At 45.2% G+C, this 26,851-nt stretch overlaps 1 pseudogene; it reads right to left on the bottom strand.

The window, feature by feature from the left end:
* Window positions 1-3,982: 3,982 nt before the first annotated feature.
* Window positions 3,983-8,119, bottom strand: LOC136545900 (P-loop NTPase domain-containing protein LPA1 homolog; annotated as a pseudogene).
* Window positions 8,120-26,851: the final 18,732 nt, after the last annotated feature.

Below are 26,851 nucleotides of genomic sequence, written 5' to 3'. Positions count from 1 at the left end.
TAGATTATTAAGGCTCTTATATAATTCTTTGATTATTCTCTTTCCTTAAGAGCCCATCGGGTTGTACATACTCTTATGAGTGGATTTCAAATACTATGATTATGAGTGGATTTCAAATACTATAGAATTGATGTGGCCCAATCAAAATAATTTGTTTGCTAGTTCCCTTGTTTCAACCAAGTACTACATGACATATATTGAAATGAAGCTAGGACTCAAGTCTAGATTTGGTTTGACTATGGAGAAGCTCAACAACCCTATGTGAAAGCCATAAAATGTTCAGAATTAGTGCACAAGCTGCATGACTTGTCAGTGAGTACATATGGTCTGGAGTCATTTGTTCACATGAATTCTTTGGAATCACTCAGTATCTTTCTTCTAGTTTGTGGACAAATCGTGTGTCCATTAGTGCTTTGCATGGTATATTCAAGCATTCCGGTGAGACAATTAGTCAAAAATTTGATGATGTCCTGATTTATTTGGTGTCCGCGTATCATCCTAACTTCTCTACAACACATATCTAGGATTAGTAATAATAGTAGAATGATGCCTTATTCTAAAGATTGCATTGGAGCACTAGATGGTACTCCCTCCATCCCAAATTATAAGTCATTACAAGAATCTTAAAGAGTCAAAGCATCTCAAGTTTGATCAAATTTATATGATAAGATAATAACATTTATGATACCAACTAAGTATCATTAGGTTCTTCATTAATTATATTTTCATAGTATATCTATTTGATATCATAAATCTTTGTAATTCTTTCAATAATTTTAGTCAAACTTGAGATGCTTTCATTCTCCAAGATTCTTGGAATGACTTATAATTTGGGATGGAGGGAGTACATTGGTACTCATATCTTAGTGACACCATCTCTGGATGAGCTTATTACATACATTGGTCGAAATGGCTCTTGCTATTGTGGATTTTGACATGCGGTTCACGTATGCATCTATTGGGCAGGTCGGATCTATGCATGACACAAGTGCCTCTTTCATGCACTTAGGCATGATCATGACAAATTCCCACACTCCCTCTAGGTATGTATAGATAACATGTTTGTTTTTACACAAGTGTGTGGATCAAATTTTTTGACATGCGTGTCACATAACCTTCAATTTTACTCAATTGTACGCATGGAAATATTATCATGTTGATGTCGGATACCCAAATAGACCTGTATACTTGGCATCATATAAAGGTGAAAGGTACCATGTGCCTAGATTGGAGGAGGGGTCTTGCTCCAAGTAGTGAACGAGAGCTCTTTAATCATTTGCATTCAAGTATTTAGAATATGGTGGAGCGCTAATAATTTGGTGTGTGGAAAATGAAGTGGAGGATCCTTCTCAAAATGTCGAGTTACGCGATCGAGAGGCAAAAGATCATTGTCGCTACAACCATGTGCGTACATAATTTCATTCATGATAACCATTCTGACAATAAAGATTTTCGTCAATACGATCAGAATCCTGGTTATGTGCCCACTATACCTCTAAGTTATAAAAAGAATTTTCCTTCACACCATGCGGCTGATACATCAACTTCGGAATCTAGGGATCGGTACATGGGTAAAGTCTGAGATGATCTTGCATGGGCAATTTTTCTTTCTAGATCATCATAAGCATATGTGTTTGTATTACAACATGATATGTGTTGTTTGACATGTGTACATTTGTTAATGGGTCATGACTATGCTATGTAAACAAATATCGCTTCCTTCTACTATGTATTTTTTTTAAAAAAAATTGTTTTTAAATTCAAATGCATTCCAATAAGAAACCATATACAGTACAAACATACAACTTTAACTATTACAAGTCAGATAGATAGGGGCATCTTAGACAACTGATTTCTCTCAACCACGCATGATAAAAACAGGTGAAGCTGTTTTTCCAAACAGTCTACCAAAGCAGCTCCAGCTTCACCAGTGAAGTTGTTCGTGGATTTGAAGCGAAAAACAAGTTCCACTAGTGAATTGGAGTTGTGAGCATGGTGAAACTGCAAAGAAGAGATAAAGAGCTCGATTGATACAGGGAAGGACTGTTTGGTACAGCTATGTTTCATCGGTGAAGAAGATTTTTTTTTTAGCTTTAGCTCCACTAGTGTAGCTGAAGCTATTTTAGTAAAACGTTTAGATGAACATCTTCTCCTAGTAGGTAAAAATGGTAAAATGTCTAAAGTACCCATCTCTTTTTTCTTTCTTCCTTTTTTCTTCCTTTATTTATTTCTTTTCTCCCTCCCTGTTTCCCTTATCCTCTTTATTCGACCACCATCCATTTCTATGGTCTGAATCTGTCGGCCGCTTATCTTGCCGCCCCTCTCCTTCCCACTGGCTTCCTTCCTCCCAACCGGCGACTCCTGCTCTGCCCAGCTTGGTTTGCAGTCGCGACCTTGTGACTTCAACTGGCCATTGCAATTCCACCCTCACGCACAACTCCACCTTCACACACGACTATGTCCTCGACGACTCCGCCTCTGCACACGACTCTGCCCTCGCACCACCCAACCCGGCGTTTCCGTCCCGCTTGCCCCAGTGCCTTTGTTCGTCGAGCCCACCCGCATGGATGAGGGATAGTTCGGGAAGGACCCGCCCGTTTGGATGGAGGAGTTGGTTGATGCCACATTTTTAAGCTCCCTCGGAGGATTCACTCTTCTGAGAGCATGTATGATTTGCAGTCCCTGCCCTGTTTGTTAGGTGGAGCCGCAAAACTACTGTCGGAGCGACTCTAGGAGCGCTAGTAAATGGGGGCCGAAATGTGAGCATGGTAAAATCCGCAAAGGAGAGATAAGAGTTCAAGATGTACCTCTAGTGGTGTGCTGCTGATCGCGAACCGGCATGTGCAGGCCCGGCCCTGGGGGGGTGCGAGCTGTGCATTGGCACAGGGCCCTCGAAGCCAAGGGGCCTAATCCCAGGTATGTACACACTATAAGCTATAGCTGGTATACTCTGGTCCAATAGAAAATCATATATGTGGCCCAAAAATACTGGAGCGTGCGAGGAAGAGTCTGTCGATTTCCCTTCCGCCGCGGCCGCTCTCTTCGTCGCTTCATAGCTGCGTCTTCGCGTCCGGCGTCATTCTTGCGCGTTGTCGTAAATGAAGGGCCCATCTTTCTGGCCAAGCTCCAGGCCCATAAATTGACAGGACCGGGCCTGGGCATGTGTTATCATTGTTAGGCAGTGCCTCAGTGGTTTGGTCTCAGACTCTAGGTGACTACCGGTTACTCCCTCTATAAAAAAAAAAACAACTATAAGTTGCTTGCCAGTTAAAGTGGTTCACGTTTAACTAAGTTTATAGTGAATGATATTTATATTTATAACTTCAAATCAGTTTATTATGAGAATACATTTCGTAATTAATCTAATGATATTTATTTGATATCATAAATATTAATATTATTTTATTATAATTGATCAAATTTAAGATACTAAAATATGATACTAAGCTATAATTATATTCTTTCTACAAAGGTGACGGGCAACTCAGAATTGCACAGGAACACACGCAAACGTGACTGCGTGGATTCGAGAAAGCGATAGTACTAGGCAGGACCAGGTCACTTGCAGGGGAAGAAATGAGCAGTCAATTCAATACATGAATATAAGAAGTCGCCGTCGATACTACTAGGCGACAGGAACCACCCGGCCGCTCCACCGATCGGTATGCAATATAATATAATATAATATAATGGCCTATGGTAAAGTTTAAAACATGTATAAGAATGTCATTTTAAGGTAATAAACAAAGTTGTATGGCTTGTTTTTCTCTCACAACAATCAGCATTAGCATCGGTCGTTTTTCCGGCCCGCAGAATAAACTCAAATAATCATATATCATGAGTTTATTCCTCGAATTCAGTGAAATAACCTCATTCCTTATAGTACTTGTGAAAAATAAGATGGTGAACTGTTTATCGATCAACTCATTCTATTCCGCAAACAAAAGAAAGCTAAAAAGTGAGATAATGATAGACTACTTCATCACACAAACCAAACACCCCCCCCTCACAAAATCAGTAGCATATTACCTTATTTACATCCATGATGCCTCAGATAATAATATTCGTATTTCCCGTTGCGATTTATGCTAAAGAAACATGACACAATACATCTTGTGCAGCTCATCGGCTACCTCTCATCTGGAGCCACAGGCACGGGCGGTGATCCCTTGCATACTGACACCAATTCCGGGGCACTCCGTGGCCGTGAACGGAATGAGTCACTCAGCGAGCGCTTCCACTTTCTAGCGGCATGCCGCTTGCTGCTTGTACCAGCAGGGACTGCAGCAGAAGAGCGTGCTGTCTCAGGAACACCAACACTTTCTTGGTGTTTCTTTGGCATGCTGTGGCTTCGCTGATTGCTACCAAAGAACTTGCCGCTTGAAGATTTGCTTAAACCAGAATGAAAGACGCCATCGTCAGTTAAATAGCCGTTCTCCAGACTGTCCCGCATGGCCAGGTCGTCGTATTCCTCATCAGACCTGTTGCAGTCCTCGTCGACAGATCCTTCCATCTGCCATGCAAGTATCCACAAATATGCTTACAATGGGATCCAGAGCATAGAGTACAGTGAAGCAACTCATGGGTGAATCCTTTTACCTACTGTTTAGGATAAAAAAAAACAAAAAGGCCATAACAATCCAAATAAAGACTTCATCTCACCTCCCCATCGATCTCCCTGTTGTCTTCTTCACTTAGGTCCTCATCACTTCCTGAATTAGGCCGAACATCAGCTTCTTCTTCCTCTTCTTCATCGCTGCCATATGCTGCTGGTGACTCTTTGATCTAGCCCCAAAAAGTATTAATGAAAAATCAAAATAGGTCACTAGCCTTACAAAGAACATTGATAAGAAAAGAAAGACGAAACAGCACAGCCATGGTACAAGTAGCAGTTAGTACCTCTTTACAATGTCCATCCGACTTCTTTGGAGAACCAGATGAAGATAGTACATGTCTACTACTACCTTCAGCAGCATTTGTAAATGATTCATCAGCATTTCCAGCTTGACTTGTACAGCCCATATCAGTAGGCCAGGCACTTATCCCAAAGGTGCCAAACTGAAGATTCACTGACTCTGCTCTTCCAATATTTAGAGGTCCATAAATTGGATTCCCCAGAGATTTCTTATTACTGTTGTCAGAACTGCATTTTCCATCTCCACTGGACTCAACTGGCCAGGCCTTAGAAACAGAACCGTCGACATTAATGATAGCCATGAGTTTTCTTGAGGATCCAAGCCGTTGGATCAATTTGAACATCCCCTTGGAACTCATGGAATTAGCCACGCATTGGTTTTTGTACTCTTCATTTACAATAGCAACAGTATTTGCTTCAGGATCGTATAACCTGATCTCCATTACCTCGCCTACGGAGGCAGCTAAAGACAGTGGCATGGATCGAAGCCACACTCCGATCAACATTAGTGTTGTTGACCTTGGGAACTAGGTACTTGTCAGCTCTGCTGCAGAGGTACTCCTGGATAGTTCTAATGTTGCTAATGTATTTAACATACTTATTTTTCGTTGGGTCAAGTGTCATGTACTTTGCACGTACAGCAAACCTCTCTGTGTGCTTACCCTCATTAGATATGTAGATCATGAAAGGTATTATCGAAGGATGTTTCCTCATTAGACCCATCTGAAATAATTAAAAGGAAATGTGGAATAAAGTGGGCATGTTAACCATGAAAGTTACAACTCCACCTTTATTAGCAGAAGAAATACAATATAGTTGGCCCAATACGATCTAAAAAAAACAATAGCTGGAATGAAAGGAAAGAAGTGCAAATGAATAGTTTTCTGGAAGCACATACCACAAAATTAAGGCTTAAGTGAACACCCTCGACAACAACTGATTCTTTCCTATCTTCCCACGCAGTAATTAACCGATCCAAACTATCAATCACCATCTCGCTCTGTGCTTTATAACCTTCAATGGCCATTTGCTTCTTCCCGATTGATTTCTCATCAACTTTTTCGGTAAGAGACCCACTTTTCTCATAATCAATATTTGAGCTGCTTGATACGCCTGAGCTTTTTTTTGCTTTCCTCCTAGCTTTTGCTTCAGCAACTGCTACTGGGTCAAGACATTCACCTGCATGATAAGTTGATGCCCAGAGAAGAGGATTTTCTTTCTCTTCAACAAAGCTTCGCATCATGTGACGTATCGAATCTGTGGAAACTACAGTTGTAATTCCTAACCTGCTTCCCTGTTGAGACATTAACATCTCTGTAAGGAAGAAATTAGGGAAAAAATAAAGCTAAAATTTTCCCACAAGTGCAGTGGACATAATCTAGTTTTGGAAAGAACATAATTTACTACTCCTAAGTCTTTCCAATACCAGCTATTGAGGAAGATTCACGAAAAAAGAAAACCAATCAAGGGGGAACTTAATTCGCTAATAACATTGCTTTGTTCTATCCTGGTGTGACAGACTTCCATGTAGTAATAATACAATATGCTTCATCTGCATCTCCAGTCTATTGTTACATTCTCACAACAATGTTCCTTGCCTGAATAGGTCTAAGACAGGTCCTAATGGAGGATGAGAAGGAGCAAAAGGGCATACAAGATAGTAAGGAGCTGAGGTAAGGAAAATTAAAATTATTACCAGCAACGTAGAAAGAGTAGACTTGCCACAGCCACTAGTTCCGCAAAGAAGAACTGTGATAGATTCCTTTCGCTCACGAATCCTAAGGCAAGATGAAAGAATATAAGTGATAGGGAGAATGATACAATATGAACACCTTTAAAAAGTTCCCTTTGAAATATATGTGGTCAATCTGGAGGCACTAGAATGCTTGTGGTTCTGAAAAAGTAAGTGCAGTTTACATCAGTGATAACACAAGTATGGAAATCAGTTATGGGCGTTAGCCCCTATAGCAATTGCAATGAGACAATTTGAATCTCGTCCAATCGGCAAGGTCCAGTTTAGTTTGCAAAAAATTTTGCAAAATTTTTCACATTCCCCGTCACATCGAATCTTTGAACGCATGCATGAAGCATTAAATATAAATAAAAAATAAAACTAATTACACAGTTTAGACGAAATCCACGAGACGAATCTTTTAAGCCTAATTAGACTATGATTGGACATTATTTGCCAAATAACAACGAAAACGCTACAGTAGCTATTTTGCAAAAAATTTTGCATCTAAACAAGGCCTTGGAGCCATACTTTGCATAGTCATCCCTTTCAAAGAGTAACATCAATATTAATTATTATGCTAAGTAATCAACTCACGATGCTGCCGTGTTCAGAACTATCTGTCCTGAGCATCACATTCACAAATCCGATTATAGTATATATGAGCTGCTCAATGTTTCAGAACGACGAACAAGCATGAACGGCGACGAAACAACAGATTGCCGCAAAATGAGGGATTTTTTTAAATTATTTTCTCAGCAATTAGAAACAGATGGGAAAGGAGACAGTTGAGTTGCAGTGGCAGAAGGGAGAAGGGGAAGAAAGGGGGACGAGAGAGAGTAAGAGAGTGCGGCGGACAGACCTGCAGGCGAGCATGAGATCGGCGCGCTGGTTGGGGGCGACGTACTTGTAGAGGGCGAGGGCGTCGAGGACGAGGTCGAGGAAGAGGTCCCTTGGGAGGAGGACGGTGGTCCGGCGCTTGTATAGCTCGAACTGGAACTGGCGGGGGCTTGTGGTCGGGGTGGCTTCGGCGACCTCGTACCTCTGCACCCGGGCGGAGGCGGCCGTGTCGCCGTGGCCCTGGTGGTCACCCCGGATGACATCGAACACCCTGCGGCTGATCTACAAGAGATAAAGACGGAACGGAGGATCCAATCAGACAAAAACACATGGAAGATGGGAGGTCCGGGGAGATCGGCATCGAAGGCGAAGAGGCAGAGGGCCGGACCTCGAAGGCGTGGCGTGGCTTGCATCCCATGAGCTGGAGGGTGCTGTGGAGGAGGGAGCGCGTGTATCGGAAGGAGGAGGCGTTGTCGTCAACCACCACAATGTAGAGCAGCTTCGCCGACGCCATGGGCGCCGTGGCTGGAGCCTGGAGGTCGCCGGGAGAAGGGAAGGTGGCGGTGCGGTCCGGTGGCTCCCCCTTTCCCTTGTGTCGCCTGGTTGGTTCCTCCGGCCTTGTTCTGATTCTGATTCGGTGGGTCAGCTCTGATTGAGTTAGCTCCTCAGTTTGGGATTTTCCCATTAGGCCATTACCCTTTTCCCCAGCCGGGCCTGACACGACACGGCGCCTTACATCTCCTACCACAATTTGAATTTCGCCTCACCTCATTATTTACAATGTGATGAATATTTTTTTCAATAACTAAAGCCCCGTTTAAAATTATAAAATATTTCAGTTTTCCTATATATATTTTTATACACTTAGATGTACACTATGTCTAACAATGAATCTAGAAATGCAAAAACATTTTATAATTCATAATTGAGGGCGAAGTAAACATACACATACATTTTTTTAAGAAAAACTATGGAGCGTGCTCCCCTAGCACTATATTGCCACAAAAAAAAGAAACAGAGAGTATAGTTAGCTACTCCATCGGTCTCAAAATAAGTGTCGTTCTCGCTTCTTGAAAAGTTAAACTTTTTTAACTTTGACCAAATATTTATAATACATAATTAGTATTTTTAGATAAATCATTGGATCTATTTTCATAATAAACTTATTTGGATATATAAATGTTGCTAATATTTTTTATAAATCTAGTCAAAGTTAAGAATGTTTGACCATCACGTAACCCAAAACGACACTTAGGACCTCTTTGGCAGGGCTCCGGCTCCTGCACTGTAGCAGGGTGTCGGCCGCCCAGCGGCCGATAGGTGCCTACAGGAGTCGGAGCCGCGGAGCCAGAAAAACGAGCTTCTCCGGCTTCGGTTGTGTCAGTGAGAGAGCAAAGGAGGGAAGAGAAAAACGGCTCCGATAAACAGTAACCGGGTGTCGGCTCCTGGGCGGCCGACAGGCCGGAGCCAAAGCCGCCGGAGCCCTGCCAAAGAGGCCCTTATTTTGGAACGGAAGGAGTAGATGCTAAGAAAATGAGTACAGGACCTCACCAAAAAGACAGAAAAGGCCACGTAGGGCCAAGCCAAACAGAAATGGCTAGGAAGCGGTCGCAGCCACCACACAAAAACGAAAGAGAATTACAAAGTGCAAGCCAATTCATAATTACATAACGATCATTGGGACGAGCCGGTGCAAGTGAAGTTTAACCTCACTTCTGAAAATTGCCTTCCATGCTGCAACTGATGGTGCCTTTCCATTGAAGATGTATTCATTTCTCTCCTTCCATATGCTCCAAGCAACAAGGATCACAAATGTCGTTGAAATAGCCTTCTACTGAATTAGCATATGGTGGAGGCTACCTTGTACATTCCATTGAATGTTGACTATGAACCATTGGGTTACACTTGCAGGGCATTCAAAGAAGAGATGCATTGCCATCTCTTCAACGTTGTTTTGGCACATGACACAGTTATATCCCTCTTTCAGGTGTTTATGACGTCTTCGAAGAACATTCCGGGTGTTGAGCCTATCAACAAGGAGGAGCCAAGCAAAGAATTTTAACGGAGGCATGCATTTTGATTTCTAGATCCAAAGGAATGGGGCAGGTGGGGTGATCGAGGCAAAGTGGCGTCTGTAAAATTTGCTAGATGCATAAGAACTATTGTTCCAAATTGTAGGATCACTGGTAAGCCTAGATAGGGGTGAATAGGCCTGTTTAAAACAAACTTAAGCAAATTGTCAAATTCGACACGCGGCAATGCTGCTCTCAGCAGTGGCACTATCGCCCTGCAGATAAGTTCGTGAAGCAATTCAAAATCTATCCAAGGAAATTTAGATCGGAGAAATTACTGAGCTTCCAGAGGTAGAGTATAGCCTAGATTAACAGCAGAAAAGTAGTTGGAGAGGCTTATACACATAGATTGGGACCAAACCCTAGAAATCACCACAAGAACAAGTATTGTAAAAAATGAAACACAAGCACAAGTGACACAATGATTTATCCTATGGTTCAACTCACCACTAAGGCTTGTCTACCTTCACGTTGTTGAGGTTAGCCACTAAGGCTTGGGCTTTGCAACCCTACCTTGTTCTCAAGTTAAGAGAGTTAACTCTTGAGATAAACAATATTTCACTAGATCAATGGAGTGATTACAAACCTCCCGAGCTACCACATAAGTTGGCAAGCTCACCGGGCAACACTCTAGCTGGCTAGGAGCAAGCTCTAAGAGTAATAGATTCAATCCACTGGCTAAAATGTGAACCAAATGCTCTTAGAGTTTAGAAAACAAATGGATCTGCTCTCTAATTGAGTTTGGAGCCTTTTTCTCTCAAGGATTGATGAGAAAATCACAAAGGAATTCTTGAGAGCTTGAGGGCAACAATGGAGATGAGAGAGAACTGAGCAAAGAGCTGTTGACGTTGGTCTGGTTGTCCAAAGGTTGAAGAGAGAGGTTGGGAGAGAGAGAGAGAAGCAGGTATAAATACCCCTTCATCCCAAAGGTTAGTTAAGTCACGGCAGTACCGTGGCTCAACTACGGTAGTGCCGCTCTGCGGCAGTGCCTCTGTTCAGGCACGGCACTGCCGCACCAGCCTGACAACACAAGGTGTCGACGAAATATGGTCGGCAGTCTACCTAGGAGTATGCCCAAGGTAGTAGATTATCGGCAGACAAATGCGCAAGCTACAAACAAGATGGTGACGCAAGACAGACACGAGGTTTTATCCAGGTTCGGCCACCGTGAAGGTGTAATACCTACGTCATGCATCTGATTGTATTACTGTATGTCAATGAGAGATGTTTTAGAGGGGTCCCCTGCCTGCCTTATATAGTCTGGGGAGCAGGATTATAGATCTGAAAAACTAATCCTAACCAGTTACAATTGCCATAGGTGGCTGGATAAGGATTCCTATTCTAACCGACTAGGATCTTGCTTGATCTCCAAGTCTGCCTTGATTCCTTGCGTGGGACTCCGAGCAGATTGGCCGGGCCACGCGTTGTCTTCTAGTGGGCCAGACCCCCTGGTCCGGGCCGGCCCAAGCCTAGCCGTAAGGATATAGGGGTTAATACCCCCACAGCTAGTCCCCGAGCACCATGTATTATGTTGCGACACACCGTTCGATCTTCTTCAACTAACGTGATCTGTCTTCATGTCATCTCCAATAGGCTGAAACATTGACCAAGCAAATGTGCTAGTATTCTGGTCAGCATAGAGAGCAGTAGACCACAATTATAGCTGAAGATTCTAGTTGTCCGAAGAATGCATGGTGCTCTAAAGAAAAAAGAAAAAGATTCCTTTCCTGATCAAGCGTGTCCACTTGTATTTCTGAAAAGAAATGTAAGTCACCCTTGAACAATAGTAGTTATGGCCAATAGTTAGAGCGTAGGGGTCGATAAAATAAGCACATTCACCGCAAGGTGAAGTGTGCCCACTTAGTCCCCGAGCCTGGTAGTAGGTGACTGCAGGCACGTGGTGCTAGGCTCTAAAAAGAATTCACACTTAAGTTGAGAATCCAATCATCGTACAAGCGATACGAGATGCACCAGCAGGTGCATCGTACCAATATAGTCCTCGAGCTTGCTAGAAGGCGAGGTATCAGCCTTGTAGCAAGGTCTAAGTGAGAAAAAATAAATGCCTCTCAACTGTATGTGAGTACAAATCACATGTAGCCGAGGAGAGCGGTCTCGAGCAATGTTCGGAGAGTGGTCGGGGCAGTCCCTGAGCACGAGAGTGGTCGGAACAGTCTCCGAGCACGATGGTGGTCTGGACAGTCCCCGAGCACGATGGTGGTCTGGACAGTCCCCGAGCACGATGGTGGTCTGGACAGTCCCCGAGCACGATGGTGGTCTGGACAGTCCCCGAGCACAATGGTGGTCTGGACAATCCCCGAGCACAAGGATAGTCGCGACAGTCCCCGAGCACAAGGATAGTCACGATAGTCCCCGAGCACGAGAAGTGTGGCAAAAAACCATATGTCACTTGTACTATTATTTTATGTATTTATTTATTTACTTGCTCTGTCAAGTCCAATCTGACACGTCTGGTCAAAAAAGTAAACGGGTATAGCACGTCATACTGCCTTTTTGTCTTGTCAAGCAAACAGTCGCGTGGCACCTATAAGTAGGTGCATCAGCGTGGGCCCTCCCACACTGGCAATGAAGAGGCGCATATATTGGCATAGATCTCGAAGCTGTGAAAACAACCATCTACGGCGCATGCGCACGTCTCCCAAGAATCCCGGGCAGACGAAACGACATAACTCTTGGGTTAAATACAATATAGGATAGGTAAGTTACTTTTTACTGAACCCCATTGCCATTCGCAGACGCAGCTTTCTTCTTCCTCTTGCCAACCCTATTACATCCGAAATCGCCACCAATCAATCCTCCATGATTTCCTCATTCATCAGCAAGGCCAGATTCATGGCAAAAGTGATGCATAGAAGAAAGTAGGGGTCATGGCGAAGGAATGGTGGAAATCGAGAAGCAACGAGCAGACCATTGAAGACCTCATCACCATGGGGGTACTCCACAATGAGGAGCTCGCAGGATGGCGTGTGCCAAAGGGTGAGGGGTACCCCGATCCATAACTAGGTGAGATTGTGGTGTTCGAAGACTTCTTTAAACGGGGATTTGGGGTTCCGGTACATCCTTTTCTTCAGGGGCTCTGTCTTTACTACGAGATTGGGATTTGCAATCTGCATCCCAACTCAATCCTCCTTGTCACCACTTTCATACATCTTTGCGAAGCATATGGCGGCTTCCAGCCCCATTTCAATTTTTCCACCATCTTTTCTGTCTGCGAAGAAAGGAAGTGGCGGTTCGAAGATAGCAGGGGGCGTGTACCTCAACCTCCATGATGGCATGAAAGCCTAGTACCTACACTACCCATGGAACACTGTTGCTAAATGACTGGTACAAGAAATAGGTTCTACATCCACGAAGAGCCGAACACGATCACACTATGCGACGTGGGGTACATTCTAGGAGAAGAGGACAAGCTAGTCAGAGAAGCCCGAGCACCTGGAACATATTCTAGAAATATTTGGAATGATCCCGTGGAAAAAACTAGGATGGTCCGAGCAGTGGTCGAGAGCTTCATCAGCCGATGGATCCAGCCCTACCAGAGGAGAGTACATCCTGGCTATGAATATCAAGGTAGCGCGGACCCGACGAGGACGAGGCAGGGGGCACTTGACAAAATCGAAGTCAAAGCCAGAACTTGGAGAGCTATTTAACTTAGCTAATCCAAATTATGCCAGATTGAGTGACATCGAGTACGCTTTCAAGCTTGCCCGACCTCCCCCAAAGGCTCATCTTGCCCTATACCCATAGTTTTATATTGTGGTAGGATAAGTGGAAACTTACTGTGTTCACCCATTTTTGTTACCTAGGTTAATAGTCGGGATAGAGCGACAGTGTTTGTGTCGCCACCCCCTGGAGTGGAGTGGCCACAAGGAGCTAGTCCCACCACCTAGACCAGCGTTGAGATCGAAGACGAGGACATCGACTAGGGCGGTGCTCGGAGCTAGAGAGGAGGCAACGGTCCTAGCCTGCTGGTAAGTGGCCGGCTGCCCCAAACAGCTGAAGAAGAGATCAGCAATCACCCTGCTCACTAGGGGGGGGGGGGGCGCTAAGTATCAAAGAGCCCAAGGGGGGCCCAAAGGAGAACCCAGCCAGCAAGCGTCGATAGGCGATTTTTGCCTAGTCGGATGATGACGCAGAAGAGGGAGAGGATGCAGACACCTTTCGACTTGTCCCTCAAAAGAGGAGGAAGCAACTGGAGTTGATGGAGCAAGGCATCTCCTCCGCGCCTATGGGACCCACATTGCCGACGATGGTGAAGGATGCAGCCGGGTCGACCTCGGGAGTACCTGGGCAAGGAACGCGACCGGCAATAGGAGCGACAACTCGACCAAGCACGCCACCGACCACTACAGCACAAAGGGCAAGCGACGGAGGGGTCGAGCACCAAGGCCCAGCGATAGTGCTAGATGTAGAGAGAGACCAGGCGTCACCCGCATAGCATGTGGAGCAAGTACGGCCGAAGAGACGCACCTTCTCCACATCATTCCGTGCATCCAACATGTAAGTATTTGTAACCTTGATGTAAGTTAGCAATTTGCATTGAATATGGTTGCCTTCTGAACTTATCTCGGATGTACTAGTTTGGTATCCACAAAAAGTTCGGACTAGCTAGCCGGAAGTAGCATGGCTCTGCTAATAAGTTCAGAGCAAACTGCCTAGCAGTCGGCCACCAAGGAAGCCATAGCAGAAGATCCGTTAGGGCCTTAGCAAGGAAGCAGTCAGACAATAGTCCCCGAGCAGGTGGTCGAGGGACCAACTGAGCTGGGCATGAGTGCTCCAAGTGCTAGACCCACTGAGGGCAACACCTCAGCGTCGAGGGTGATGGAGTAGACCAAGGAGCAACAACCGGAGGTGAGAGCACAACCCACATTCATCGACGCTGAAACCCGTGGGAAGGCTTTGGTGATCACAGACGCTGCTGACGCCGAACCAACACTAGGGCCCAAAGAAGAGCCCGAAGAGGACGAGGTGGAGGAGGTCCTGGGCCATCCACAAGATAAGCAACAACATGTTTATGTGTCGCATTGGCGGAACGACCAATGGGTTATCCATAAGGAAATCTCAGAGGTCGAAGAAACCAAGAAAGTTGAACGGGTGGTGAAACGGCTTGTGACAAAGGTGCATGTAAGCTTTGCTTCACCACCTGATCTTGCTATCTAGTCAAGCTGTCTTACTTAGCTATCTACACATAGGACTTAATGAAGACCACTAAGGTACCAGCAAGAAATGCTTTGACTAGATCGAGGGGGTCGCTACAAGCAACAAGGAGCTGACGGCGGAGGTGGAATGCTTACACCAGTGACTTGAAGCTGCCAACCATGAATAGACGGTGCAAGAGTCCCAGAACCAGAACCTGGTCGTCTAGCTCAGTAATAAAGAGTGGGAAAGAACAAGTAAGTAGCCATTTTATCATACCAACTATTGACAAGTGCTGTTGCGTTGTTGATAGTAACAGTTGTAGTGTAGGCTTAGAAGCTGAAGTGATCCGTCTCCAAGAGGAGAACAGTCATGCGGTCGTGGAGTGTGATCGCCTGAATGAGAACAACAGAAAACTAGTGCAAGACCAGTCGCAGCTCCGGGACCACATGACCAAGATGATAGAGGAGCTAAAAGGTAAGTTGTTCAAACCCCTTTGCTCATTTTTGTTGCCTGCCATAGTTTGGCAGTGGTCTAAAGTTTTAATAGCGTGTGCGGTTTACAGTTATAAAAGTCAATGCAAAGAAGCATCTAGAGGCCATGATAAAAGACCATGACGGCTGAAAGGCACAATGCCAAGAGATCATCAAGGACCGTGACACCTGGAAAAGTTGGTGCCAGGAGGTGGCAACGGGCATTTTGCCGGTCCTTAACCTCATCGATCCGGCACTAGTAGAAGATGTGCCAAGGACTCCATAGCTGGGATTCATCGAGAGATGCCAAAAGGCATGGGGATGGTTCTAGGAGTTTGTGAAGGAGGCAGGAGAGTACGCAGCGTCTGCTTCCTCCGACCACTCAAACTTCTCGGATGCTTTGAGTAGCTTGAAAAATAGTAGTCCTTTTTCACCTAATCTTGATATGAAACTGACTGAGTGCAGCCATGCATCCTGGTAAGCTTCTGAACATCCTTCACTTTTTTGGGTGGCTTCATGTCCAAGACAAGCTTTTACCTTCTCTAGGTTAGGGCGTATGTCGTCGTGACTGACGACATGTGCTGAGCAATATACCAGATGGAACACCAAAGATACACTTCTTTGGGTTTAATTTCCATTGGAATGTGTTAAGAGCTGCAAAGGTACATTCGAGGTTGTCAACAAGGGTGTATGCTTCCTTGGTTTTAACAACTACATCATCAACATAAGCCTCGACGAGGTCGTCTTTTATCTCGTCTTTGAGGCAAGGCCTGTATGGCATGTTGGTAGGTAGCCCTGATGTTCTTGAGCCCGAACGACATGGTCATGTAGCAGTAGGCGCCGAAGGGCATGATGAAGGATGTCTTGATCTGGTCAGTCCTTTTTGAGAGCGATATGGTGATAACCAGAGTAGCAATCGAGAAAGGAAAGCAACTCACAACCGGTAGTTGAATCTACAACCTCGTCTATGTGAGGTAAGCTGAAAGGGTCTTTAGGGCAGTAGTTTGTTGAGATCAGTGTAATCAACACACATTCTCCATTCATTATTCTTTTTGCGTACAAGAACCAGGGTTGGCTAACCACTCCTGGATGATACACTTCTTTGATAAATCTGACTACCAAAAGCCATGTAACTTCTACCCTAATAGCCTCCTTTTTGTCATAAGCGAACCGTTGTAGCTTCTGCTTGATAGGTTTGGCCTTGCCATCGACATTTAAGAAGTGCTCGATCAAGTTCCTGAGGTACATCGGGCATGTCAGCGGGTTTCCATGCGAACACACTCACTGTTGCTCCTCAAGAACCTGACTGAGCGCAGTCTTCCTATTTAGGATCCAGGTTGGCCCCGATAAGGGCCGTTTTGCTGGGTTCACCAGTCTGACCAGCTGATCACTTTGTGCTCTTTGGACTTGATGTTCTTGCAGTGGGGCCTCGAGCTCTAGGATCTCTAGGTGGTCGGCTAGGGGTCTTCTTGGCGTCGAGCGTGGTCTCGGCCATGCGAATAGAGAGGTCAGTGAGCCTTTGCTATTTTGAAGCTGTCATCCTTGCAGGTATAAGCTGCGTATATGTTGCCCCTGAGAGTTAGAACCCCTTTCTCAGTAGGCATCTTGAGCACCAAATACCTGTAGTGAGGTATGGCCATGAACATGGTGAGCGCTGGTCGACCAAGGATAGCATGGTAGGTGCCTTCAAAGTCAGCGACCATGAAGTTGACATAGTCGATGTGGAAGTGGTCTGGGGTACTAAATTGCACAGGTAGCATGATCTGCCCGAGAGGTGTGGAGCTCTGTCCGGGGAGAACACCCTAGAACTGTGCCTCGTATGGCTTGAGATCAGCCTAGGTTATCTTCTAGGCTGGCAAACTATTCTTGAATAGTATATCGATGGAACTGAAGCCGTCAATCAGTAGTCTGTCAAACTGAACCTTGTTGATACAAGGATCGAGAACTAGAGGAAAATGTCCTGGCTCAGGTATTGCAGCCCATTGGTCCTTTCTGCTGAAGGAGATCTCGTGGTGAGACCAAGGAGGGAGCCACAGATCAGCGATGAGGTTGTCGGCATTGGCCACGTCCAAGCAAGCGCGGGCAAGCAGCTTGTGTTCTCGTTTGGTCTCGATGGACACTTTGCCCCCAATGATGGTGTGGATGCGATTGGTTGGCTAACGTACTTGTGATGGGGATCTACATCTTCATCATCATTGTCCTCGTTACGCTGCTCCCCTGCGTCGTTAGGCTTGTCGGATGTATCCGGAAGCCTGTTGGCGCGTGTAGATAGATTTGAGAACATAGCAATTCTCCATGGTATGGTTTGACTTGGGATGGAGCTGGCAGGGTCCTTTAATGCTTTGGCGTAGTCTTCTTCGTAGTTGCGACATCCGCCACCTTTTTTAATGGTGTTGACCTCGCCGTCGTCTTCCCGAGCATGCTTGCTCCTGTAATCATCACGGCGATTACGCCATTGATTACGCTGGTCACAGTGGTCGTGGGAATTGTTGCGCTGGTTGCGGCGATCAAAATTGTCGTTCCAACCACGGTTGTCGTGGTAGTCATCGTGGTGTGGGGCTGGTCAGAGCATGGAACCCTTGCTGCTTCTTCGATGATTATCTTTTTAGCATCATCGGCATCCACATATTTTTTAGTGGTGGCTAGGAGCGCTGTGATTGATTTAGGTCTCTTGCGGAGGAGCTTGTCCCTTAGGGCATTGTGGAAGCAGGAGACCAGTGATGAAAGCCTCGATTGCCTCATTGTCAGAGATTGATGGGACCTTGATGCGCATCTCCGAGAAGCATCGGACGTACTCGTGCAGTGGCTCATCTTTGCGATCTCGAATCCTCTGCAGATCATATTTGTTGCCGGGTTGCTCGCAAGTAGCAATGAAGTTGTCGATGAATGCTTGCTTGAGCTCTTGCCAAGAGTCAAAGTAGTTCGCCGGCAAGCTGACCAGCCATTGGTGGCCTGCATGGCCGACGGCGACTGGGAAGTAATTAGACATGACATGTTCATTAGCCATGGCTAATCTGCACGTGGTTTCGTAGAGCATGACCCATAATTTGGGGTTCTCCTTGCCGTCGTACTTCTGAAGTTTTTCGAGCTTGAAGTTCTTGGGCCATATGACTTGGTGAAGGTGTGGAGTAAACTACTTCAAACCCGGAGGGTCGTGGGTAGTATCATATTCCATATGGCAATAGCTTTCGTGGGATGCACGATCATTGGCTCTATGGTTATTGCGATCGCGCAGATCGTGTTCTCCGAGGGAATGGCAGAGATCGTTATTGCCATCATAGTGATCCCGATTGCCACCTTGGTTAACCCTGCGACTATGGTTATCACGACGATTATCGCGGTTGTCTTAGCGGTTGTCATCCCGGTAGTCGCGGCGGTTGTCGTCCTGGTAGTCGTGGCAGTTGTTGTCCCGACCACCATCATGACCACCGTTTCCGCCTTGACAGTTGTCTGATGGGTCGTTGTTGCACGAGCCATGTTGGTTGGGTGGCTGTGAGTGACTTGAGTACTAGCAGCTTTGGCTTGATTTGACTGAGACGGATGGAGCCCGGGCTTGATTTACAATCTCTACGGTCTGGGCCATAGCAGCCATTAGGTAAGCTTGTATATCATCACAAACTGCCTAGATTTCTGGGGTATTGGGTAGTCATTGCATTGTCACCATAGCAACAGCTACATTGGTGCTTAGAGTCCTGAAGACCTGCTTGTCCCCCACCCTATCAAAGGCATTGTTAAGGTCACGTGGCTGGACCCTTATGCAGTCGTGCCTCCTCTTCTGCCTCGACTTCGACTTGTCGGTGATTAAACTGGATCAATATTGCGTGCTTTGCGTGCTACCCTTTCTTGTTCTATTTCACCAACTGCTAGTGGTTCGTCATTACTGACAACATTGATCAAGTCTCCTCGCCTTGGTGGGAAGGATAGGAATCATGGGAACCCTAGGGCATGGTCTGGGATATCCTAGATCATATTCAATGCCTTCATTGTCATGATGCTAGAGCTCGGTGTGGACAGGAGCCATTAGATACGATGCCGGAATGGGGAGCTTGAGCCACCCTCTCTTGAACTATGTGGACCGATCCTTCTTGATACTCCTCAATGTAGACCATGTTGACGAAGTTGCTTAGGCCATAGGGCTGAGCCTGGTAGTTCTCCATCGAGGCTTCACACTCGGAGAGCCAGAGACCCATCGCGGGGGCTAGTCGGCGATGAACGGAGCGCCCTTCAGGAGTAGATGTGACCACGAGATCCATACCAAGTCGTGTAGGATGACTAGCCTGAGCTGGTCAGGTAGATCTGTTGTGGGTAGTGGTTACCTGCTTGTTAGGTTGACTTTGAATCAAACTTACCAGAGCTAGGGTTTCAGCAAGTTTGGTGCCAACCCGATCGATGGAGTCGAGCAGGTCGGTGTTGTCGATCTGCCTCCCTTTGTAGCGAGGAAGCGGACGACAGGTTATCGGCGTGGCTAAAGACGATGCTGGCGTGGCCAAAGCCAGATCCACCATGGTCGGAGCCATAGCTGATGCAGGTGAAGTAGTGGTCAACGCAGATTGAATCCACGCCTCCTCCGTGGTCATGGCGATGAAGTCGTTAGAGCCAATGGTCCAGGTGATCTAGCCGATGGTGAACGTGAGGTCGTTTGGCATAGCCATGGAATCGGGGATGATGACCATCTTGTTCATCTGGAGAGCAGTACGCACACCCCCTACCTGGCACGCCACTGTTGACGAAATATGGTCGGTAGTCTACCTAGGGGCATGCCTAAGATAGTAGATTATCAGGTAGACAGATGCGCAAGCTACAAACAAGATGGTGACGCAAGATAGAGACGAGGTTTTATCCAGCTTTGGCCGCCGTGAAGGCGTAATACCTACGTCCTACGTCTGATTGTATTGCTATATGTCAATGAGAGATGTTTTCTAGAGGGGTCCCCTGCCCACCTTATATAGTCTAGGGGAGAAGGGTTACAGATCTAGAAACTAATCCTAACCAGTTACAATTGCCATAGGTGGCCGGATAAGGATTCCTATTCTAACCGACCAGGATCTTGCTTGATCTCCAAGTCTGCCTTGATTCCTTGTGCAGGACTCCGAGCAGATTGGTCGGGCCACGCAGTTGTCTTCTAGTGGGCTAGACCCCCTGGTCCAAGGCAGGCCTAAGCCTAGCCATAAGGATATAGGGGTTAATACCCCCACACAAGGTTAGCAAAGAAAGAACTTGCTATCATGGCTAAAGATTTGATGATGTATTTGTGGATAAGTTGAGCACTTGGTTGCACATTCAAGCTTGTGTATTGTATCCCCTTTGTAGTACAGCTTTTTTCTATACTAAAATTTAAAAATATAAAAAGAAATAAACGCCTTTGAGTTCATCGTCCATGATCATGTGTAACTGGGCTCCATCATTTCATTGTAAAATGCTCTTTTGTGTATCACCTGCTTGTCAACTTGATAGATCTCATTAGCTATCTAATTGCATGGTCATTATCACCAAAACCCATAATTAGGGCATGATTGCACTTATAATCTCTCAATTTTTGGTGACTGATGACAACCCAATTAGAGCTTACAAAAGATTAAAATGTAACTGAGATTTTCGAGCCATAATTGTAGAGACTCCCCCTAAATGTGTGAATGGAGAATTGAATTCACAAAATGGCATTAGAGGCCTTGATTCATGACTTTTAGTGAAGTGATGGGACTCCCCCTACATCCATGCTCCTGTGGGGTGCTGCAAACTGTGTCAAGTAATAATCGTGATGCATATGACAATTTATGCAATCAAAAAGAGGAACCATATCAGCCAGGTGCGGCACTACCACTCTAGGGACATATGGTGGCATTGTCGGGCCAGAGTGCGGCACTGCCGCACTTATAATAATAGCATAGAAGTAAAATCAAGCACCACATAGCTGCTACACAAGATAAAAAAATAGAATTTAAAGTAGCAAGATGACAAGCTAGATCAAAGAAACGATACATGTCCATATCCCATATACATAGAGTATTTTAGGTAGCAATGTTACAATAAATAGAGTTTTGAGGGACTCTCAAACTCACAACCTAACCACTAACTCTCATGGATAGGACATGAAGATCTCCAAGCTGCTGTAGCCATGGCAACAAAAACGTTGAAAAGATTGACCCCTCTCACTTCTCCCCCTTTGGCACCAAGCACCAAAAAAGAGGAAAAGAAGAAAGAGATCAACACTCACTCATCATCGTCCTATTGGATGCCTGCCCAATCAACATCATCGCCACATCATGCAGCACGTCTGTCGCCACCATCAGTGCCATCGCCATCATCATCAGAGGAGGAGACCACCGCCCTCCCTTGGCGATGAGTAGTCAAAGTGTGGCACATAGAGCACCAAACCTATCCCAAAGTCACCCTAGGAGCTACGTCCTCCTTGTCCTCCTCCACATCCTCATCCTCATCCTCCTCAAACTCTGAGCTGAAGAGGCTCGGTAGGTCGTACCGTGGAGGTGCCTACGGTGGAGGAAGTGGTCTTGATCCACTGTGTAATCTTGCTCTTCTTCTTCCTACTGTGAGAAGCTATGCGGGAGGACTCTGGCACATCAGTGGGAAATGCCACTATCTTAGTGGCCTTGGAATGCCTAGCCTTCTCAATCTTGTACACCTCATGTAGTCCATCCTTCTTGAATTAAGCTCCAAGCAACTCATGGATGTTGCTGCCTCCTAGACATCTTGGAGCATGTAACATGCACATACATTATAGCACAACATATAATTTGTGATGTAAACATAGCCTGATCTTCTAAAATTATGGTAGCTCCGATTGGTGGAGAACTCAACGTTCACAATCTAGGCTTTGAACCATCTAACTCAGACCCCCACCACCATTATACCACTGCCCCATTGGTTATCAACCCGGCATAATGCGACTGACCTTGCCAAAAAGGCTTTCTTAAAAATGAATTGAGAACACAAGCAAGAATGGGATGAACGCAATCTGAAATTGCAATTGAATATGAAGCTTATGAATCTAATACAAAGTTCAAGTCTTGATTCGAAAGGAATAGTTGACACAGGTGAACAAGATCAAGAATAGGGGCCCTAGTTCATAGCAATCGATCTTAGCAATACAAGTGCAGTGAACAATGTCTGTTTCACAAGGAAAATAAAAATACAACAAAATCCAAACCTTGACGAGAGCTATGGTGGCTAATTATAGAGTCTAGGGCATTACCTCCATGGATGACCCCCTAATGAGCTCTAAGATGATACACGACTGTTGACGGTGGTTAATGACATTCATAAACATGTCAACATATCCTGCATATATACTTAATTCCATCACCAAATATAGATATAGGGGTTTAAACTAATAAATTCCATGAGTTTTGGTGAATCTATGTTTGTAGGAGGATTTATCTAGAAAACTGTCAAGGTGGACCCAATCATCAGATCAAATCATGTTTATCCACGATGAAACCTGACTTAGGAAGACTCCAGAAGACTCTAGAAGACTCTCTGCCAAAGATCGAGCCAAGAGGCTGGCAGGGGCAGCAGGCCAGCCCCACCTATAGGCTAGCCGACCTATGGGTCCCATAGGTTAGCCTCTCCTTCGTATGTCGGTTCTCCACAGCCTTATAGATCAAATCTACGCTGTTGTTCAAGGTCAGTTTGATCTGAGGGTCCAAGATTGACGCTACCCCCTATATATATCAGCCCCTAGCCCCCTCCTGAGGCATCTCTCATTCAGATCAATACACACCAGGAGGATTAGGTCTAGAACTCTCCAATGTTGTAGATTAGTAGCTCAAAAATGAGGGTCGAGTTGAGCTCATGCTCAAGTTCCTGGATCTAGTCTTGGAGGCTCGGCAAAGCCTTATATCTTCACTTCTACATCTTGTAAGACTTATTATCAATTTATCATATTCCTATCTACATGGCTATGCTTACTTTAAATATATATCTCGCTTAGTTAAGGATATCATTAGTTTTGTGTATGGGTTCATAAAGCGCTTAGCCTACTAGTTTACCGGTTGGGCTAAGTAGCCATGCCTCATGTAAGCGTGGTGCTTACACGATGCTTTTCCTATGAGTGCACCCTGTTCCCTAGGCCGTGTGGTAGTAGCGGGAGGTGACAGCCCCCATCTATCCTCTGTAGGCCACCCCATGTGAGCTAGTTCTTAAATTGTAGGACTGTAGTCGCCTCAGTAGAGTTATCTTTTATAGAGCTCTACCATCTAACGGCATCCCAAAGTACACAAGAGTAGAGTTAGTCTTAGCTATAGTCGGGTATATATATACTTTGATCTTATAATAAGAATATTATACGAATCTACCTCACCCTTTGTTCTCCTGAGTTAACTAGTTTACATTATCTTAGTGATCTATCCCCTGAGTGTCATTATGCTTAATTCCTATCATTACCTTTACCCCTTGCTCTAGCTATGCTGGTATGTTGACTGATAGATATTGCTTTATTGCTCAATAAGTCTTTACTCCATTGTTTTCTTGTGGTAAAATATAAATAACGATACCTAAAATACTCTTGGTAAAATGCTAAAATGGTATTTTGTGCGCTTGCGGAATCCTTCATATTCTATTTGCACTTATAAATACCAACAAACATTTTTGGCGCTGTTGCCAGGGAAACAATTGGCATAAAGATTTAGATCATTAACATACCACTAGCTTTAGTAGGATTACCCCTGTTCTGTTATATTGTGAAATAGACAGGACAACAGATGTCATTTTGACCTCTTCGGCAAGCTTACACAAGAAAAGAAGATACATTGAAGAACCCCATAGTGCCTAAACATTCAAGATCCATCATCAACACTTGAACCCTACCATCTCACAGGTTTGTATAGACATATATATATTATTCTAACCATGTGTAGATTGGAGAAAAGGTCGATGTCACAAGAAGTCAAATCACATCTCAAGTGACAAATACAGACGCTGCACTACTCACAAATTCCATTTTGTGAGTCATGGAAAGTATGATCAAGAAAAGTGAGATAGTCTTGCTCATGGACTTTAAACTTGATGAGTAGTTATTTTTTATTTTTTCATTCCACTACATGTTTTAATCCATACATCCTTTCTGTCTAGCTTAAATCTTTTATGTCAAATCCAAAACATATTTAGTTCCATGCATATATTCTTCCCACTTGCATCTTAATTAAACAAAAAAATGTGAGCATATGTAGGCTCATCCTTAGTAAAAAAATCTCACCATGATCATGCTCTTTCATCTCTAAATTGAATAAATCTCTATAGTGCCTTCATGCTACCTTTGCCTGCCATAATAAGTTTTGGTTTGGAAGTATTGCACATACTTCCATAGGCATTTAAATTAAGCATGGTGCTTAGGTTAAATATCCTTCCTTAATCAAATTAGACATGGAGTCTAGTTTGGTTATTGTCGATAGAATATCATCAGTAGTCCTTCGAGGGGTATCCCACGAAGGTAGATTGATCGACAGATATGCGTGTAATCGAGAACAAGAAAGCAATAGAGACACATGAGTTAGACAGGTTTGGGCCATTAGCATGACGTAATACCCTACTCCTGTGTTCTGTTGGATTATATTGGCTATCGTATGATATTGTGTGTGTTTGGAGAGGGTCCCTACCCGCCTTATATAGTCCAGGGGGCAGGGTTATAAGTCGATTAGATCTAGGAGATAACCAGAAAGTAATAACATATTATAGGAATCATGGGATCATACGTATCCTAACAGATCTCATAGTATCTTTAGTATATCTTCTTGGTGTCTTACGGGATGAGCCATGTAGCGTTGTGCCCCGCAAGGCTTCATCTTGTGGGCTGAGCCGCCCCTAGGGGCACAACTCATGTGGTCTATCATGGGTATCCAGGGTTGTACCCCCCACAGCTAGCCCCAAGTGCCTTGTATCCATTGTGCAACGCCATCTTGAGCTTGTCCGAGCAGGTGCGAACAAAGCCGAGCAGCCAAACTCATGGTTCAACCACTGTGATGAGTTGCCAAGTAGTTGTGAACCAGTCACCGAGCAGTGTAAACCATCACCGAGTAGTGTGAACCATCGCTGAGCAGTGTGAACCATCGCCGAATAGCATATCCCAAGTAAGGCTTGCCATAAGGATATAAGGAGCTCAAGTTCAAAATAAAAAATTTCCTCACAGTGGACCAAGTGTGCCCACTTAAGAGTCCGACCACGAGAAAGGGAGATAGTCTTCTTTAGCTTCAGGAGGCGCAGGAGTATTCTAGATTAAAGCAAACACACTCGTCACAAGGTGAAGTGTGCCCACTTAGTCCTCGAGCCTGATAGTAGGTGACGTAGTCATGTGGTGCTAGGGTCCAAAGTAGAAGAAAAGAATAAGACCAGCCGAGCAGGTAGCCAGTCCCCTGGTGTAGCCTTGAAATGAGAAAAGCACATTCACCACAAGGTGAAGTGTGCCCACTTAGTCCCTGAGCCTAACAGTAGGTGACGTGGTCACATGGTGCCAGGGTCAAAAACACTTAATAGAAGAAAGTCCCCTAGTGTGGTGAGGAACCAAGTCATATTGATGACGTAGTCCCCGAGCCACAAGTGGAAATCTTGGAGAAAAATCGAGAGTAACGGATGTACAGTAGGAGTTACTAAGCCTTAATGGATTGTGGAGAAGTTGGTGAATATTCGGTGAGCAGTAACAAATTGCGGCAAAAAAGTGGGTGTGACTGGGCTATAGTTGTGCGAAAGCCCAGGTAACGGCCCACCATGCTATTTCGGAGAATTTGGAGAGGCGCAAATCATGGAGTGATTTTCCAAAAACCCTCGAATGCAAAAGGTAGGGGGTTGCTTTATAACTGCGCCACCGCACCCTGCGCTCCCACCTTTGCCACTTTGCCATTTCATCATCCTCCTCAGCCCTCGCACTTCTAGATTCATATGCGCTTCCACCGCTAATCCCAAACTAGATCTAAGAGATGGCGCTGAAGAGGGAAGTTGGAAACCTGAAGAAGGCGGCCACCGGAGCTAGCCGTGACAATGAGTGGGTGTTGTCGCTCATGTGGGAGGCAGAGATCAATAGGATAGTAGAGGCGAGCGTTCTCCCTGACCATGTTACCGCCGAATGGCCGCTAGCCAGTGGCAAGCCCTTCCCAATGCCTCATACCGACCAAGCTATAGTTTTTGAGGATTACTTCTGGCGCGGATTAGGATTTCCCATCCATCCTTTCTTGAGGGATCTACTGGAGTTCTAGAGAGTTAGTCTGTGCAACCTCCACCCAAACACCATCTTGCATTTCTGTGAGGCGTATCTCGGAGTTCTTCCCCTACTTCAACCTTTTTCGTCATCTGTTCTAGGCTGAAGAAGAAGGGTGGTGGTGGTTCAAGGGTGGTCGGTGGATTGTATCTTCAACTCCATGATGGAATGGTGGGTGAGTACATCACTATACTGCTGAACACCTCGCTGAAGTGGTGGAACACTAAGTGGTTCTACATGAAGCAGAGCCATCCCACCATCCGCTGTGATGTCAACCACATTTTGGAGAACCAAAGGAGCTAGTCAGGAGAAGCCGAGCAGTGCTGACATTGAGTAGGTGAGGGAGCTCCTTGGCCTAATAAAGGGCATGAAGATGAACGGTGGACTAGTGGCAGCGAGCTTCATAGTGCGCCACATCTAGCCCTAGTAAGGAGAGGGCCCACAGCAGGCTTTGATTTCAAGGGG

This window comes from Miscanthus floridulus, chromosome 3 (genome assembly GCF_019320115.1).
Source record: "Miscanthus floridulus cultivar M001 chromosome 3, ASM1932011v1, whole genome shotgun sequence".
In the NCBI taxonomy this organism is placed as follows: Eukaryota; Viridiplantae; Streptophyta; class Magnoliopsida; order Poales; family Poaceae; genus Miscanthus; species Miscanthus floridulus.
This window is presented reverse-complemented; position numbering and strand designations above follow the sequence as displayed.